Genomic DNA, 12,728 nt, shown 5'->3' on the forward strand with positions numbered 1-12,728 from the left:
CATAAGTATAATAATCCCCGCAACCTTATGCCCCCCCAAGGCATTCATGCCTTATTTCCCTCCTTATGGCCCCCAATGCATAAACAAGCCATGCAGGAAGGGTCACATAAATATCCCTTGAGATCACTCTCATAACGAGAGCCTCTCACTCGAGGGTTGTCAAACTTCTACCACCCACAAGACCATCCTCTCTCCCAAGAGTAGGAGGCCTTGGTTACTCCCAAAACATAGAATGCATACAAGAAAACAAAGACATAACACGTGTTAATTTTCACAACTAAAATGCAAGAGAACAACTTTTTCCACACAAACAATCTTTCCAAAATAACATGCAACATGAAAGAAAACAAAACAAAGAGAAGTTTAACCAACCTTCAATTGCCCAAAGGTATGCTAGATCTAGTTGAGGATGAGCAGCCCAATTCCACAATCCTTGTTTCTCTATCCTTAGCCAAATTCCTATGCCAAATCTTTTTTTTTTTAAATTGCATTGTCTCCAAAAATGGAGAGTGGGTGATTACCCGCAAAATCTCACATTCTTGTTTAAGAAAACCTCAGTGAGAGTTCTCACAGGTTTCTAAAATTGAAAAAGGAAAAGTCAGAAAAAAGATCAAAAGGGATCTCTCATCAAAAAGGAAAGTTAACTAACCTAGATGATGCCTTCTAAATTCAATTTTCGCACATCTTAGAAAATCCACTTTTTAGGGTGACTAAACAGCCACATGGGAGTTGTCACATGCCTAAAATTACTCCTAACCCTTAGGTATACCTTATGGGCTTTAGAAAACACCTTTAAACTACCCCTAGGAGTCCATTTAATCCCTTTTAAACCCATCTAAAGTTAATTTTCGGGTCAAACCTAAGTTGACCACCCCAAAGATTCTTTACCCATGGAAAATATAAAACCACATTAAATTATTTGAAAAAGCTATGGTTAAAACAACTCCCTTCAAGAGACAATTCAAAAATCAAGACATAAATCAACACATGTTTCAAGTGACACAATAAAAATACTTTTACAAACTTACACATGAAATTTTGTCTCTTGTTGGATTTACACAATTTAATAAATTCAATTTAACACACATGCCACACACTTTCACAAATAAAATACGATACAAATGGGGTGTTGTCTCTCCAAATAGACAAACCCTAATTTTACGAATGTACATAGGTCTAGGTTTGGTTCTCCATAATATTTCCATGGTCACATGGATAATTTTCCTGCGCATCTCAATTACACATTAGTACTTCCAAATAACCTCATATAACATTTAAACACATGAATAAGAATACATGTCAAACACTCTGCATACAATTGATATTAAGCAAAATCAATATATCTGGTATCAAAATAAATCCACATAAACAATTATCATAATCCTCATAATTTTGATCCATACATAAACATGCATCCTATTCTAGATTCATATAGGGTTCTATATCATAAAGCATATAAATGAAGCATCAACATACATCAATGATATCCAAATCATGAAAACATATAAGTTCCAAATCCATAATGTATAAAAATAAAGCAACCATAATAGTCTCAACATGAAAAATACTGAAATGCTAGGATGAGTCAGGGTAGGGCCTCACAAACAACAACAATAACAAAGCCAAGTTCTGGTCAAAGAATAGGAATGTCAACAATGGAGGAAATGACGATAATAGTGCTACAAAACAACAACAACCAATTTTTAATCTATCAAGTCAAATCCCAAGCAATAACAATCAAGAAAACAATAAGACCAAGTCCTTCTTCAATCCTCAGAGAAAATTCACAAACATTGGAGAACCATTGGAATCAGCTTTAAAAACTCTTCTTGCCAATAAACTGATTGTGTTATTAGAAGCAAGAAGTTATGAATCACCAGTCAAGCCTAATTGGTGGAATGACAATCATTTTTGTAATCATCATCGGAATAAAGGACACCAAACAAATGATTGTCAAAGATTGAAACACCTTATCCAAGATCTAATCGATAATGGAACTATCACAGTGGATAGCCACAAGATAAATGAATCACACCTAGCTTTCAAAACTCTACTTCCGAATTATGACAAAGGTGAACTATCCCAATTAAAAGATGACAAAGGAAAAGCCAAAGTGAACTACACTTATACATATGATGATGTGATAAATGTTATCATTGTTAAAGATAATCCACCTTCAAAGCCAATCAATGTTATTACGAGAAGAAAAGCAAAGGTTACCTTTCCAAGCATAACAAAAGACCCAACATCCACTTCACAACAATACAATTTAGTAGAGCAATTACAAAGAATACCCGCTCAAATATCAATTCTGGATCTTCTCAAAGTTTCATCTATGCATAAGGAAATTTTGGAAAAAGCTTTAGTGGAAACAACAGTGTCAAAAGACTTGGATATAGATCAGTTTGAAAACATGGTGGGACACCTTATAGCCCCTCATTGCTTATCATTTTTTGAAAATGACGACGCATCCTTACAACATCCTCACAATGCTCCTTTACATGTTGAAGTCACCATTAATAAAACACGTGTCAAACACATACTCATAGATGCTAGAGCCGGCTTAAACATTTGTGCATTGAGTTTGATAAAATCTTTGGGATATTCAGAAAATGCAGTGAATCCAAAGAAGAAAATAACCATTAAGGCTTATGATGAAGCAGAACATTCTTCTAAAGGAACTGTGGTGTTACCAATCAAAATAGGACCCGTGGAAAGGAATACATTGTGTCAGGTTTTAGATTTGAATCTCTCTTACAAAATTCTTATGGGAAGGCCATGGATTCACAATATGCAAGCAGTTCCTTCTACGTATCATCAATGTGTAAAATTTCCTCATGAAGGACAAGAGATCACTATAATTGCAGATTCTAGTCAATATTGCAATAGTTTGAAGCCAACACAAGATACAAGAGTTCCACATAATAGAGAATTAGTATATCCTACCAAAGAAATTCAAGAAAAGTTATTGGAAACCTTTGAGAAAAAACTCAAATTAAATGATGAAGGAATGGGAAAATACTCTTTGCAAAATTTTTCACTTTCCCCTAAGTCATATGGAATGCCTATAAATATCCAATCAAAGACCTCAGAGAAATCAAAAGATATGTTTAACGAAACATTTGTTAGAGATGGAACTCTTGATGAAGAAATCGAAGACAAATACATTCTTGGTTGGTTGCACAAGGATGAAAATGAAACAATAGCAACAGTTGCAGAAGTTAATATTTCCATAAAACAATATGGCAAAAGTTATGAAATCATGCAAAAAATGGGATATGAAGGAAAATGACGAATTGGTAAATGACATCAAGGTATTTTAGAACCAATTTGTCCTCACTCACAATCTAAAGAAGATAAGTCAGAACTGGGATATCTAAAGTCAAATCAAAAGCACCATAATTATCAACAATCAAAGTGGACAAAGAAATTAGTCTCTAAAGAAGAAAAATGGCAAGAAAAGCTACATCAAGCAGCATAAATAGTAACCAATGAACAAAAGAAACAAGAAGACCATGAAAAGCAAGAAGAAGAGATTACCATCAAAGGAAAAGAAGAATCTTGTCAAAAAGTTCAAGAAATACAAGAAAATGCAGAATTTGAACAAGATATTCCTGAAGCAGTGAAAATAGAGATGGCAGAAATCAGGGAACTTTTTACACCATGTAACATTCCTGTATGGTATAGTGGGGTAGTCCTAGACCATGATTCAGAGACAGATTCAAACGAGTATGAATGGGGTCCAGATGTCTTATCTAGTACATCAAGTAAAGAAAACAATGAAGAACAAACAACTATTACAGAGGAAGAGTCTATTACAAAACAAAAGATGGAGTTAGAAAGAAGACGAGAAGAACTCAGAATTCAGAGAAAAGAGGCATATACAAAACAACAAAGGAAAGGGAATGACAAAGACAAAGAAGTAACGCCACAAGAAGTACAAACATAGATAGATCAAGCATCTGGAAATATCATATTTTTATCAAATAAGGAACAAGATATATCAAGATGTGGCTGAACCATAGAAGAATTAAGAAATAGTCAAGTAGGATTGACTATTAGTCAAGAAGAAGTTGAGTTTGAAAGGAGACAAAATCTAGCAAAAGATTCTCTTTATCATGTACACAAGTATGTCAACTTCAAAATGCAAATGAAGTCATTGAAAATAATCAAGAAGGAATTTGTAGTATTAAAGACGCGTGTGTTGATATAATCCATTCATTTAAGGGACAAACGTTAGCTGAAGAACCATTTGAGTGTGAGCTACAAAATACTAATATTGACTTTGTTAGAACTAATTGGAAGACACTCAGGAGAGAAAATTCTCAAAATCATTTGATCTATGAGATTACCTGCTCTATGACAAATTATGATCATTATGTCATGAACTTTAAAACACCTAACGATGACAATGATTATGACTTACCCCTTCTTCATCTTGAACTAATTGATTGGGATAATTTAGAAAACCCTGAATTAGATGTCTTTGTAAAGCGGAAAATCGCGATCGAACCCTAGTTGCTCTCCCCTCTTCCAACTCCAAGGAGAGAGAAGGGAGGTTGCTAGGGTTGATGGTTTTCACTTGGGAGACTTTACATTCAAAAGAGGGGTTGAAACCCACAAGATCCAATCCCACGCAATGCAAGATTAGATGCTAAATGAGTTTCAAGGGTTATGACAGCAAGGCTACCCTCTTTTGTAAAGAATGTGCATAGAAGAATTAAGCTAGGAATGCATAGAAAGTGAGAAAGATTCGCTTATAAACTGAGATAGGAATACAGTATGAAGCTGCGGACCTGAAATTAGCAGTAAAATGTCGATACGGCGCTGTCCTGCAAATTTGAGCGAAAGTTGCCGGGACGATGGCGCCCAAGCGCCATGGTCCTCTGAAAAATCCGCGAAATGAAGGGGGATCTGTTCGTCTCTGCACAAAGATTCCAGATCTTCAATTTCAATCGCGTACCTGCAACCTACACACAGAAAAGCGAAGACGATTGGGGGGTTAGGGATTAGGGGTTTGCCTTTAGGTCAAACCCCGATTTTGGAATTAACCAAGAAATGAGCAATGCTGTAAATGTAAATGTCTGTAATGTAAAACAAGTACTAATACCTTGTTGTAAGGATGTTTGTATCCTTATGTGTGAAGGTATAGATGTTGTATGTTGTATGTTGTAGTAGTATGTTGTAAGTGATTTCCACTTCAATGGTTGAATCCTTGTCTTGAATGCAACACTTAGCCTTGAATGGAGACTTGAAATGATCAATTGCTTGAAGGAATGCTTGAATGCTTGAATGCTTGAGTATAGTTTCCACGCTTGTACACATATGACCTTCTTCCCCAAATGGGAGAGGAAAATGTAGTTTATATACTTGCCAATTAGGGTTAAAATACTGATTTTTCCGACCTTAGGCCGACCAGGAAATATTATTTCCAATTTGCAAACAAAAAGACCCGAAGTCCCATAGGAGACCGGGCCCAAAATAGGGCCAGGGACCAGGGCGCTGGGCGCCCTGGTCCTGAAGGACCAAGGCGCTGGGCGCTCTGGTCCCACCTCCCGGGATAGCAGGGTGCAAAGGAGGTTCAGGCCAGGGTGCTTGAAAATGTAGTTTTTGGTGTCGTGGACAAGTTTTGGGGTCTCCATTCAGGTTCCGTGTTGCGTCACCATCGTGAAGACCGAAATGCAGTCGAAATTGCAAGTGTCGCAATTTTAGGACGCTACATTTAGCCCCCACTTTAGCGGGAGTATGTATGCTCATACTTCCAGTAAAGTACAAGGAAACAATATTGAAAGACTTTCACCACGTCAAGGAGGCAAGACACACCAAGCCCCCAGTGGACTAAGGATCTTACGACTTCGATTGACAAAGTAAAAGGGAAGATCACGAGGGAGAACCATGACTGTCAGTGGTAAGGTTCCCTCACTATGAGTCATGTAAGAGAAATACCGAAAATTTTCAAGGCAAAGCTGAGTTCTCCAAGAAATTTTCATGTATCCTGAAGGGATAGACAGGGTGTATGCCCCCCTACGTTAAAGCGATCACACACGCCTCAACGGGGGTGATTGTTTTAACGTAGTGATACACATAAGAAATGAGAAAGGAAAGGAGCACGTTATCACAAAGATTTAGCCCCCAAGTGTGAGATAAACCCAAGGATAATAGACAAAAAACACAAAGCACGAGGTGACTTCGCTTTCCTCGGGGTCAGTATGCTGTATGATAATTCATGTATATCATATGTATGTATGCATAATTTTTCTTCATTCCCCAATCAAGGAAGGTCACCTAGAAGAAGGGAACACATGTGTCTTTTGAGTCAACATGAGAGAGACCAAAAGAGATCTCAATGCTTTGCATCCTCCTCAAGTAGACAACACTAAGGACAACAAATAGAAGAATGAGAATAACGTATAGAATAAGTAACACAAGAGAGGAGGAGAGAATCTACTATGCTAATGTAACTAGTCTAGCACGTCATCTACCCCCCGATCTTGCTGATCAATGTTTCGGGAAGGTAGGGAACACGCTAGAGGAGGAACATCCAACACAGCAGATGGAGCTATCACAAGATCCAAACAAGGGCTATGTTCATGTTCCAAGCCACGCTGTTCTTGTCTAGGAGCTAGGATAAGTGCTTTAGAAAATTCATTAGATAAATGGTTATCAATATCAACAAGTTCATATTCACTATCAGAAGCAAGAGAAGTAACATTTTCATCATGAATAAAATTTTCATCTATAGCATCATCAAGATTTATAAAAATAGGGTCTTTAATTCGCACAGGATCAAGACCATCATGCATCTTATGTTTAGGAGATTTTGGAGAAAATGGAATAATGCTTGTTGAAGGTGTTTTTGGAGATTGTAAAGTTTGAGAAGCAGTTGCTTGAGCCCTAAGACGACGCTTTCGTCGGTGTTCATGTGCAGAACGATTTCGTCTAGTCTTAGTAGGAAGTGGAGAAGATTGAGGAGGAGGAATGTTCTCATCCTTATCACTTGGGTATTTAGGTTGTGGTCTCTTAGGCTAGATAATAGGAGAAGAAGAAGGTCTCTTCTCTCTATAAAAAGAAGGAGGAGGAACTGCTCCATACAAAGGAGGAATATTTGGTTTAGGAAGGAGACCAAGTCCATCATGACGAGGAGGTATAGGTCTACTTTTAGGAAGTTTATTAGGCATAGACATAGTCACATCCATGGGAACGGGTTGGGAATCTTCTTGAGGAAAGACATTAGTTTTATCTTTCAAAGGAAGAACTTCCTTCTCAAGAATGATAGGAATATCAATTTTGGGTGTTGTAGGTTCACTTAAAGATAGGATCATATCTGTTTTCCACTTTTGATAAGATTTGAAAAGATGATCACTTCGTGGAGGAAGAGATTGGAATTGTTTAGGCAACAAATAATCAATAGGAACGCTAGAAGTTCTTTCAGCTAGTTTAAAGAGACTATAATTGATAGTAACAACTTCACCATTATGGGGAAATTTCAAACACTTGTGAATAGGAGAAGCAATAGCTTTCATGGAAGATAGCCAAGGATAGCCAAGCTTCACACGAAATTGTTCGGAAGATGGAATAATAGCAAAGTTCACATCAAGGGATTTGTTATGGACCTCAATAGGCAATGTAATAGAACCAATTGCAGGAGAAGAAAATGCATCAAATAGTTTCACAATCACATCTGTTTTGTCATATATCACTTGATTCAATTGCAAAGTAAAAAGAAATTCTTCAGTAATAACATTAACCATGCACGAAGGATCAATAAGCACTCCACGGTAAGGTGTATTCTTGACTTTTGCAACTATGTATAAAGGACCATCAGGTGCCCTAATGGTTTCACTGGAATCAAATGTGATGGAAGGTTCTTTAGGGTTTTCTTGCTGCTCTACAAAGTTAATCACATTCGGAGTCATAGACACAAGACCATCAGATGAAAGAGAGGAATCATTAGTCTCAATCGCATTAGAGGTATGAGAAGGTAATGGATCAGTGAAAATCTGAAGATTTTGATTAGGAGGAGCTATAGATGTATTGCCTTTATCATTCAATCCAGAAATAGAAATAGTATTATTATCAATCAAATCTTGAATTTTACCTTTTAAAGAAAAACATTTTTCAGTATCATGCCCAGGCTGACGATGAAATTGACAAAAAGCTTTGTAATCAAAATAAGGTGAAGTAATCTTTGCAGGATCAATTTGCCTTATAGGAGGAAGAGTAAGCACATTTTGTTCCAATAACTTATTCATAATACTATGCAATGATTCATTCAAAGGAGTATACTTTCTTTCTTTCTTGAAAAATTTAGAAATAGGAGGCACACCTGATGCTGCATTCACATTGTTGTTGATGATGTTTTCATTGAATTTGATGGAATCTCTATTCGGTTTAAACTTCCCAAATGGTTGTTGACTGCTATCACCCTTATCACTCGGAGCCATAGGATGTGATTGTTCCATTTGACTCACAGTCAGTTGATAATTGTGAAGAGTTGCACACAAATGTTGGAAAGAAGTAAACTCAGAAAACAGAAGTTTGTCTCGAATATCTTTTTGTAAATTAGAAATAAAGATTCTTTGAATATCATTGTCAGGCATTGGAAAAGAAATTTGAGTATACAAATGCTTATATCTACCAATGAAATCAGTCACTTTCTCTTTAACACCTTGTTTACAATGCATTAAATCAATCAAAGTAACTTTAGGACTTATATTGTTTTGAAATTGTTGAATGAAAGCATTTGCAAGTTGTTCGAAAGAAGTAATAGAATAAGAAGGCAACGAGCAATACCATTGTAGGGCTTTGTCTCTTAATGTTCTAGTAAACAATTTTGCAAGCAACCTTTGGTCATAAGCAAAATCGGTACATATTGTTTGAAAAGTCTTAACATGTGTTAGAGGATCACCTTTACCATTATAAAGCTCCAAATGCGGGATTTCAACATGTTTAGGAGGGATAGCTCGAACAATGTCAAGAGAAAGTGGGCTCGCAACATCAAATGTAGGCACACTAAACTTAGATTGATTCATAGAGGCAATTTGTTGCTGTAAAGAAGAGACAGTTTGTGCAAGATTGTTAATGGTTGCTTTAGTCGAAGAGTTCATATTAGATGTGTTAGATTGAGATGGAGGTGTTATGTTATTGAAAGAAGGTAAAGAGTAAGGTGGTGGGACTCTATGATAATTAGTCATAGGAGATGATTGGACAGGAGGAACACTACAAGGAGGAATGGAATGATTGAATGAATTGCCTCCTTGCGTCATGTTCATTTGTGGAGATATAATAGGGACACTCATTGAAGGAGTGAATGAAGAAATCAGATTGAATGAAGGAAGAGGGTTAATTGAAGAGGAAGGATTGCCCCCATGACTGGTGATCACAGGAGGAATGTCTTGTGTAGAAGTAGCCATTATGTTTGATGTAAAGGTAGGTATGCTAGCAATAGAAGTCATCAAAGGAATAGAATGATTGACTTGAGTAGGAGGTTGTGTATAACCCAAAATTTCAGCACAACTCTTCATAGGCATCACATTCGAATCCACAATGTGTGCAATACCACGCAAAATATCAATTCCATTCTTATCACTTTGAAGCATACGTTTTAGATCCTCAATTAAAGGAAGAGCTTGACTATCGGGGTATTCTTGAGACATCCATTGTCGAAAATCGTCAAATTGGTTATCCAATTTCGAAAGTTGTTCTTCAGAAACCTCATGGAGAGCTTCTTCATCATTAGGAGGATTAGAGGAATTACCCATGTCCTCGTTAAAAAGGCTATTCAAATTAGGTTCCATCTCCTCAGTAGTTAAACCTCGGAAAGACTTAATTCTACGGCTTCGTCTAACGGGAATAGTGTAAGTAGGGCTTATTGTTGTAAAACTCATGCACTAGAGAGAGAGAGAAAGTTTTGAATTTAGAGGTAGCAATTTTCAGTAAAATCAGCCAATCTTCTGGATTTAAGCTGTTAAATATAATCAGGACAATCTCCCGAAATTTCAGAAAAAATGTCAGGGACCGTGGCGCTTCGGAGTGCAGACGGTCCCGACAACTTTTTTTGAAATTTGCAGGGATGAAAGTTATGATGATTTTAGAGCTAATCTGAAAAAATTGAGTGATTTTACGATCTGTAGATAGGCCAAATTAAAGTTGCAATCTCAAAATTGAACCCTACCAAGATTGTCGAAAAATGCAAAATTTGAATTTTGAAAAAGAGAGGGAAACTGAAATTTTGAATGTTATGATTTTAGAGGGAATGTCAAGAGCAATGCAAATTTTGAAATTTAAAAATTGACTCAATTTCACGCAAAATTCAATTTTGAAAGCGGAAATTAAAGTTGTTGTAATTAAGCACTTAATTTCAAAAGTCACAAATTGTAAGAATTTGAATAAAGCACTGAAATTTCGAATGAATGCAAACACACTTTTCAGATTTAGGACAGTAAGAACACAATTTTGACACAAAATTTCAATTTCAATGATTTTTGAATGATTAGAAGCGTTAATCCAAGCAATCCCTAGACCAACTTTGACTTTAATTTTGAAAGTGTTATAATTGATAAAATTAGCCAAAATTCTAGATTTTAGCAGGAAAATACAGTAAGATCTAGCTCCCGAAATTTCGGAAAAAATGTCGGGGATGATGGCGCTCGGAGTGCACACGGTCCTCGTAACTTTTTTCCAAATTTTCAGGGATGAAAGATATTGTGATTTTATTGCGGAATCCAAAGTTACAGCTGATTTGGAGATGTTTTGATCAGTGAAATTGTCGGACAAAGGTTGAATCAAGAGGGTTTCAAAAATTAGGGTTTTGACACTTAACCACTTAATTTTCAAAATTAAAGCACAAATATGAATTGATAATTTGTAATAGAAGGGCAGATCTAAAACAAGCATTAACATTTAGACATTTCGCAAGTTCAATTACTAAAAAGAAAATTTAGGGTTTTCATGCAATCAACCTCTAAAATTTGCAAAAGATCAAACATGGAAATGTAATCAAGGAATCCAATTTTCAGATCTAACCATGAATAATCAGAAAGGATGTTCACGTCGGGTTCACCAAAATGTAAAGCGGAAAATCGCGATCGAACCCTAGTTGCTTTCCCCTCTTCCAACTCCAAGGAGAGAGAAGGGAGGTTGCTAGGGTTGATGGTTTTCACTTGGGAGACTTTACATTCAAAAGAGGGGTTGAAAACCACAAGATCCAATCCCACGCAATGCAAGATTGGATGCTAAATGAGTTTCAAGGGTTATGACAGCAAGGCTACCCTCTTTTGTAAAGAATGTGCATAGAAGAATTAAGCTAGGAATGCATAGAAAGTGAGAAAGATTCGCTTATAAACTGAGATAGGAATACAGTATGAAGCTGCGGACCTAGAATTAGTAGTAAAATGTCGATACGGCGCTGTCCTGCAAATTTGAGCGAAAGTTGCCGGGACGATGGCGCCCGAGCGCCACGGTCCTCCGAAAAATCCGCGAAACGAAGGGGGATCTGTTCGTCTCTGCACAAAGATTCCAGATCTTCAATTTCAGCCGCGTACCTACAACCTACACACAGAAAAGCGAAGACGATTGGGGGGTTAGGGGTTTGCCTTTAGGTCAAACCCCGGTTTTGGAATTAACCAAGAAATGAGCAATGCTGTAAATGTAAATGTCTGTAATGTAAAACAAGTACTAATACCTTGTTGTAAGGATGCTTGTATCCTTATGTGCGAAGGTATAGATGTTGTATGTTGTATGTTGTAGTAGTATGTTGTAAGTGATCTCCTCTTCAATGGTTGAATCCTTGTCTTGAATGCAACACTTAGCCTTGAATGGAGACTTGAAATGATCAATTGCTTGAAGGAATGCTTGAATGCTTGAATGCTTGAGTATAGTTTCCACGCTTGTACACATATGACCTTCTTCCCCAAATGGGAGAGGAAAATGTAGTTTATATACTTGCCAATTAGGGTTAAAAGACTGATTTTTCCGACCTTAGGCCGACCGGGAAATATTATTTCCAATTTGCAAACAAAAAGATCCGAAGTCCCATAGGAGACTAGGCCCAAAATAGGGCTAGGGAACAGGGCGCTGGGCGCCCTGGTCCTGAAGGACCAGGGCACTGGGCGCTCTGGTCCCACCTCCCGGGACAACAGGGTGCAAAGGAGGTTCAGACCAAGGTGCTTGAAAATGCAGTTTTTGGTGTCGTGGACAAGTTTTGGGGTCTCCATTCAGGTTCCGTGTTGCGTCGCCATCGTGAAGACTGAAATGCAGTCAAAATTGCAAGTGTCACAATTTTAGGACGCTACAGTCTTTTCCAATGATCATGACTTAGTTGTGTACCTTAATGCCGTCGAACCCATAACACCTAAGATATCTTCCATTGCAGAACCAAGTAATGTTTCTCGTAGTCAGGAGAACGCCAAACTTTCTAGTCGCAAAATTGAAATAAAACAAGGAAATAGACCTACTATTGAAAACCATTTCATGGCAACACTAGATCAATCAAAAGGAAAAATAAAGGACGTATCTGATGGTGAAAACCTCTTTGAGGCGCCAGAAGGTGGAAAGTTTGACATTCTTCCTGCATATTTTCAAGAGAGATTTGCTATACTAATAGAACCAATAGAAGCAGTAAACATTGGTACATCAAAGGATACTAAGATACTTCATTATGCTACCTCATTATCAGATGAAGAGAGGAAAGAATACATGGAATTCTTTAAACAAAGACAAATAAATTT

This window comes from Cryptomeria japonica, chromosome 6 (genome assembly GCF_030272615.1).
Source record: "Cryptomeria japonica chromosome 6, Sugi_1.0, whole genome shotgun sequence".
NCBI classification, from domain to species: Eukaryota; Viridiplantae; Streptophyta; class Pinopsida; order Cupressales; family Cupressaceae; genus Cryptomeria; species Cryptomeria japonica.